The following is a 7,944-nucleotide window of genomic DNA, read 5'->3' as shown; positions in this document are numbered from 1 at the left end:
TTAACACGCATGCGTGACACAATTGTTTTTTGGATTGTAGTTTTCTTTTTTTTTCCTTGTTAAACTTTTGTTTCACTGGGTCTCAAAATTCTGCGACAGATTTTCGGTCAAGTTGTTTCCACTAAAAAGTACAGATTTTTTTTTTTTAACTTTGAAAAATATTTATCCATTTATTCTAGAGATAGGGTGTGAGCGTGCGCACACGAGCAGGAGGGGCAGAGGGAGAGAGAATCCCAAGCAGACTTCACACTGAGCATGGAGCCCAACACAGAGCTCATGACCCTGAGATCATGACCCAAGCCAAAGCCAAGAGTCACTCAACCAGCTGCATCACCCAGGGACCCCTAAAAACCCACAAAAAACAATGGTCCACAAAACATTCTCCTTTCCTTTTGAAGGTTTTACAATACATTATTAACCAGTCTTTTTACTATTAAATTTAAACGATTGACACAAACAGTTCCAAGACCATTCTTCTACCACTGATTAAGACTGGGGTGGCAGGTATTGAGAGAAAATTCATTTAACCTTCTGAGCTTTCTGGACAGACTTGGTGACCTTGCCAGCTCCAGCTGCCATCTTGTCTATTTCTCTGATGACAACCACAGCAACCATCTGTCTCAGGTCACAAACAGGTAAATGGCCCAGAGGAGGATAGTCAGGGAAGCTCTCAACACACATAGGCTTGGCAAGAACCATATCGATGATGGCAGCAACACCAGATTTCAAGGACTTAGGGCCATCTTCCAGCTTTTTTCCAGAATGACCATCAATCTTCTTCAGTTCAGCAAACTTGCAACCAATATGAGTTGTGTGACTGCTCAGCACAAGTGCACATCCAGCACTGATTTGGCCTGGATGGTTCAGGATACTCACCTGAGCCAGGAAGCCAGCTGCTTCCATTGGTGGGTCATTTTTGCTATCACCAGCCACATTGCCACAATGGACATCTTTGTCAGATGTGTCCTTGACATTGAAGCCCACACTGTCCCAGGAAGGGCCTCACTCAAAGCTGCATGGTGCATTTCAACAGACTTTCTACTTCAGTTGTAACATCTACTAGAGCCAAGGTGACTAGCATGCCAGGTTTAAGAACACCTGTCTCCGCTCAGCCCAGGGTGACAATACCAATACCACCAATTTTGTAGACATCATGGAGGGGCAGATGCAAAGGTTTGTCAGTTGGATGAGTTGGTGGCAGAAAGCAATCCAGAGCTTCAAGCAGCTTGGTTCCACTGGCATTGCTATCTTTATGGGTGACTTTCCAGCCCTTGAGCAAAGGCATGTTAGCACATGGCTCCAGGATGTTGTCACCATTCCAACCAGAAATTGACACAAATACTGTGTCGGGGTTGTAGCCAACCTTCTTAATATAAGTGCTGACTTCTTTAATGATTTCCTCATATCTCTTCTGGCTGGAGGGTGGCTCAGTGGAATCCATTTTGTTAACGCCAACAATTAGTTGTTTTACATGCTCATGGGTCTGCCCGTTCTTGCAGATACCTACTTCAAATTCACCACCACCAGCAGCAACAATCAGGACAGCACAGTTAGCCTGAGGTGTGCCTATAATCATGTTTTTATAAAGTCTCTGTGTCCTGGGGCATTAATGATGGTTAGGTAATACTTGCTGGTCTCAAATTTCCACAGGGAGTTTTCAATGGTGATACCATGTTCATGTTCAGTTTCAGTTTATCCAAGACCCAGGCATACTTGAAGGAGCTCATTCCCATCTCAGCAGCCCCCTTCTCAAATTTTGCCATAGTTCTTTTGTTGAGCCCACCATATTTGTAGCCCAGATGACCAGTAGTGGTCGACTTGCCTGAATCTATGTGTCCAATGACAACAATTGATAATGAGTCTTTTCCTTTCCCATTTGGTTTAGGTTTAGTGGTGGTTTTCATGACTCCTGTGTGCTGGCAGCAAACCAGCTGCAAAAAAAAAAAAAAAAGCTGCTTGTTTTTTTGTTTTTTTATAAGTATGTGAGCACACAGGGCAGCTTGTTTTTTTTAACAGTGATTATTTAGAGACAACTGAATATCTATCTGTAGAGAAATGTTTGAAACAATCTCAAAACTGAAAAGGAGAGAATGTGACAGATAAAGTGCTGGTAATAGAGCAGCTACCTCAAAAGGAGCTCATGGTTTCCAGGAAGAGAAACACTGCTTGTGAGCCCACTGAAAGGGTACGCAACTGGAGGGTCTCCATAAATGACATCTTGGGAATCATGGAAAATGTGAGATAAAACAAGAGAAAACTGGGTAAATGCTCCCACTTACATAAAGGGGGATATGTGGATTCTAGATTCAATAAGCATGAGTAGGAGGGCTCTCCCACAAAATTATATCATGAATTTTCAGATATGTATGTTGCTGATGTTTTGATATGTTACTAAGACATTTTTGTTTAGATTAATGTGATCTATTTTCTTGACAGATTTGTTAAACTGGTGGATCAAAGAAATGCCACACACAGTTTATATTTTCCCTCAAGCAAGGCATTTGGCAACATCTCCAGTTCTCTGGGATCACTGAGGAGTAAGGACTTGACAATCACGTAGGATACACCTTTGGAATGTGAACATAGGGCACCGAGACAGCATGATTGCCAGCAGAGTGGTTAGGATGTCAGCCACCGAGTGAAGAGAGGCCGTGAGCTAACACCATACACTCTGAAATTGAACCTGAGTAGGAACCCAGGTTTGGAAATGTCCTGCCTATTCAATGATGGGTCAGTTGTTTAATCTCTCCAGGCCTCAATTTTTTTTCTTATGTAATTTGAGAATTAAAATATTGCCTACCTTATGGTTGTTGGGAGAATTCAAGGGGAGCTAAATGAAAGGTTTTTAGTAAGATGACCAGCATCAAGTATTATGATATTAAAATGAACACATAGAAGCTGTAAGTAATTAGAAGCATTCAGGCCGAGTAGCGGAGTGCCTTTCTTATTCCACAGCAGTTGCAGCAGAAACAGAAAACATTTGAGTTACCATAATATCTTATCATATTCTAAAGAAGAAAGGAAGCCCTTCCCAAGAAGGATGATAAGCACAGGACATTCTCCTATCGGACTAAAGAAGATTGTAGCTGAGACACAAGCTATCGGATATCTGCAGAAACTTTCCTTTTTCTCTAAGAGGCTTGTGTAGAACTTCTCAGTTTTCCCACTTAACATTTTCTTCAAGTACACTTAAAATAAATCTTCAATATCTAAGATAAATTCAGAATATGTGTTTCTTGTTTCCTAAAAGAGGCTAACATAATTACTAAATAAAAACTCAAAAAGAGGAGTTGTTCCAAACTAACAAAATAAATATAAAAGGGTTAAATGAATTGGTCCCACGTCTTTAGGCAGGGTCCTCAGCTTCTTGTGATTTTCTTATTGTTGCTAAAGATAAAACTAGGGCTGTGGTGATTTTAAATAATTTAATCAAGATAAAATGCATAGTGCAGTCGTTGACTAATAATGAACAATCATGAAAATGTGGTTATCATTCTTATCAGATGAAGAAATGAGTAAACACCTAATATTTGGAACAGAAAGGAGTGCTTCATTTAAAAATCCTAAATATTGTACTCAACGGCAAGTGCCATTGAATGTGATCCAAGAAGATGAAAACACCATGAAATAGATCTTGGGATCTTTTATTGCATTAAATAGAACTATTGTGTTTTCATTAAGAGAAATAATTGTTTTACTTTATACAGTTAAGATATCATGTAGAAAATTTAGTTCTGGTAGTAATACTTTAAGAAGGACTTGAACAAACTATAGAGATGGTAAAGAAGCTGGAGCAATTTATGACTTTTGATTTGGGAAAAGGAAATATCTAGAGGGAAAAAGAATGCTAACTCTTCTGATATCTAAAAAGTTTTCATGCTTGAAATGCATAATAGATTAGGATTAAGTGGAGAAAGTTATAGGAATCAGATTTTGAGCAAACATGCAGACAAATATTAAGTAGCTCTGTCTTGGGGCTCATGGGTGGCTCAGTTGGTTAAGCAACTGACTCTTGATTTTGGCTCAGGTCATGATCTCATGGTCCTGGGATAGGGCCCCAAGTCAGGTCATCTGCTCAGAGGGGAGTCAGCTTGCCTCCAGTTCTTTGTTCTTCCCCCTACTCTCACACACTCTCTCTCTCTCTCTGAAATAAATAAATGAATCTTAAAAAAAAAAAAAAAGTAGATCTGTCTGACAACTCAATGATGTTTTAGGGATTGGAATCTTCATTTTTGACCAGTTTTTAGTGATCTTTAAATTCAAACTAAATAAGGGAAGGGAGTACACAGCATGCTTGCTACGAGGTTCCCATCCTGGACCTAAGGCATATATTCTCAGCCAGCCACTCTTCCTTGCTGGACTATGGGTATCCTTTAATCTATAATCCTGATAGAATCCTTTAAATTGCATTTTAGACAGCCACTGCCAATCAATTGGTGTTCGATTTCTGTCTAAATGATCTGTAAAGTTCTATAAATTCTGATAGCTCATGATATTAATGTTTGAACTATATTTTATCACCTAGAATACAGGGCATTATGTCCTCCATTTACTTATATAAAAATGAAGGGACTAAAATTTTCAACCAATATTGTAATGTCTATTTCTAACAATAAATGATTTTGAGATAGTTCTCAAATCTCAACAGAACCACCAGATGGTATGTTTTCTAGACAAGTCATATTTATAACAATGTATTTTTACATTTTGCAATACAACATAAAGCCTAATAATAAGATTTGAATTCTGCAAATACTAGACAAATCTGCAAGTATAACATTCTTCTCTCCTAGCAAACATCCTGTGAATTCATAAATATTTACATATTACAAGTTATAATTATGTAGCACTGGGGAAAAGGGAAAATGTAACTGTATATTTATATCTATAAGAATATAAAAGAACATTCATAAATTACAAACATGCATTGTTCTAAGAAGAGTACCTACTGAGCTTTTGTATCTTAAGGCCAAAACATAAGACAAGTTTCTACATCCCCCCCATCAGTGGAATAAAAAATTATAATTGTAAGTTTGAATGACTATTGATTGCTTATTATAGTTTCTATTAATAGTCATAGATGATTATGTATGAGCACATCATTGTAGGTATTTGATAATGTAGAAGGGAAAGTTTGTATTGCTACAGGGATAATCTTCCTTAAGAAACTGACAAGCATGATTATAAAAAATACTGCAAAGTATGTATTTGCTTTAAAACAATTACCTAAAATAGTGCAGTTAAATGCTATCTTGTTCTTGTTTTTCATACCAGTCGGTATTCCACAGTAAATTTTATATCATAGATTCATCTGCACACTAATAAAGTTATTCTAAATAAAACAGAATTTTTTATAAATCTGTTGTACATATGTTAGTTTTAAGTTATCCCAAAACTTTAAAAAACTGAAAACTAGGAACTGGTTCCTACATTTCTGCATTGTTTTCTACAGAAATTATCATCATTTACGTTCATTTTTAAAAATTTTCATACTCTCCTTTTCTTACTATTTTCACTACAAAATATTCCAACAATTTAATTACTTCATAACTATATTTTTATGCATATCTCTGCAGGTACATTTATATATTAGAGTAAATTCAGCTCTTAAATAGTCTCACCTCTGAGGTTGACAGCCCTTATGTAGCAGTGACCTCCAGTCATCTGATCAAATTTTGGGTTACTTACTAGCTATAATCAAATATATTCTCATCTCTTATTTGAACAAATCATACAGAAATTGAATACAATTTTTATGAACACTAGCAATATGTTCACTTCTCTGATAATTTTGACATTAAAATTCCATCTTAATAATCCCATCCTTCAGGCTTTGCAGACTCTTAAGGTATTAAAGCAAAAATTATCCTAAGCAGTTAGATTATAATGTATTTAAAGATTAGACATTTCATGTTGAATATTAACTGCTCCACTTCCCAGGAAAAGAAAACTATGCTGATTTTCTTCTATAATTTATACATTTCAAAGACCAGCCATCCAAGTTTCAAACTATATTGCAGGAAAACATTCTTAAAATGGACTTGAAATCTGCATAGAGTTTCAAAGGTATATGAAATGGCATATTAAGATACATTAGAAATATTTGCAATAATTAATTTTATTTCAAAATAACATACTGTAGAATTATTAGAAAATTATAGCAAATACTTCATAGACAGAAAAATAGTGAACTAACGTGGTTAAATTCTCTACTGAGAAAAGTAAATACTCACCCTGTTAATGTCAGGTAATAGGTAAGATATTTATTGGGCATACTCTATATTATGTGGAATGAGAGAAATTAAAGACAAATGTGAACTAACAGATGAGAAAAGAACCTATTGTATTGTTTCTTAGGCTTAAAAAGATAATAAAATATCATCTAAATTTTTTTAACCTCTGGGAACTATGTATGTGACCTGTTCATAAGGATGGAAGCCTGTCTTACTTTGAATTTCTCTAAAGGACAAAATTTTGAGCCCATTCATACATTTCAAAAGAGGTAACTTAAACAAAAGTCAAAATCTTTCTTTTCCTAAACCTTGTCTTGTTTTTATGACCATGGTTCTATAAGGTCTCATCCTTCAGTATCAGACCTTACTCATATACAATTTAAAGAAAGAAGGTGCTACAGACTGAATGTTGGTGCCTTTCCCCCAAATTAATATTCATACATTGAAACCTAATATCCAACGGGACCTGATGGTATTTGGACGTGGGCCTTCTGGGAGGTGACTAAGTCATGCGGGTGGAGCCCTCATAAATGGATTACTGATCTTATAAAAGAGACCCCAGAGCACTCCTTTACCACTTCTACCATGTGAGGACATGGCTAGAAGGTGTCATCTACAAACCATGAAGTGGGTCCTCACCTGACACTGAATCTGCTACAGCCTCAATCTTGGACAGCCTCCAGAACATGAGAAATGTATTTCTTTTGTTTATAAATCATCCAATCTATGGTATTTGGTTATAGCAGCCTGAATAAACTAAGGCACAGGCTTGCAAAAATAATAAAGAACATGTTTCCAATAGCCCGTGTTTCCTGCTTCTATCACTGCTGATCAAAGGAGAGAAACAAGAATGATAACTTGGATATAGAAATGGATAGAAACATCTACAACATATACCATTTTGCACAGTATATGTCAATGCCATTATCTTATTTTGTACCCATTAACAAATGACTTCTGCTCACCAAGCTTTATTTCTTGTCCCCCGAAAAAAGATAAGATAATAATTCCTCATGTTTTGTCTTTTTTTTTTTTTGCCTCTACATGTGTATGCATGCATGTGTGACAATTGAATAGTGTGAAATCCCATTTTATCTTGATTTGACTTTATTTCAACATCTAATTATATTGTTTTGGTTTGGGGTCCCCTAAAGGTAAATTCTAAAACTAGATTAGAGTGCAGGTTGTTTGTTTGGAAGGTCATAACAAGAAGCACCTGTATGACAAAGGTACCGAGAAAGCAGGAAGAAAGATATTTTAGTTTTAGTTTACTGTGTAGGAAACCACCCCAAAAGTAATGGCTTACTAACATTTATTATATCTCACAGTTCTGTGTGAGGTTGGTTGCTTGCTTTTTCAGTTAGTTTCACTTGGGACTTCTCATGGGTCATTACACTGGAGCTACATGAAGATGTTTGCTGTGGGTAACAACAGGTTGAATCCTATGGGGGATAATTGGAATATGGATAGAACTACCTTAGATTTTCCTCACTTGAGAGGTGTATAACATATACCAATTCTTACTGGGCTTTGTGAAAGCAATGATTTTGCGGAAATAAAGTTCCTGGCACCTCAGGCCTGACACATAGGTAAGCAGAGTGCACAGCTCATGCCAGAGAAACCCCTGTTGAAAACAGTTGCAAGAGCTTTCAATAAGAAGTTGACAGAAGGCATGGGAATACAAAGTCCTAAGGGGATAGGGAATAAATGT

The 7,944-nt window shown here is 36.6% G+C and overlaps 1 pseudogene; it reads right to left on the bottom strand.

Moving 5' to 3' along the window:
• Positions 1-519: 519 nt before the first annotated feature.
• On the bottom strand, positions 520-1,591 carry LOC118012470 (annotated as a pseudogene).
• Between the last annotated feature and the right edge of the window lie 6,353 nt (positions 1,592-7,944).

The sequence above is a fragment of the Mirounga leonina genome, unplaced genomic scaffold (assembly GCF_011800145.1).
Source record: "Mirounga leonina isolate KUSES-001 unplaced genomic scaffold, KU_Mleo_1.0 Mir_151, whole genome shotgun sequence".
Taxonomy (NCBI): Eukaryota; Metazoa; Chordata; class Mammalia; order Carnivora; family Phocidae; genus Mirounga; species Mirounga leonina.
The sequence above is the reverse complement of the archived record's forward strand: the minus strand, read 5'-3'. Positions and strand labels throughout refer to the sequence as shown.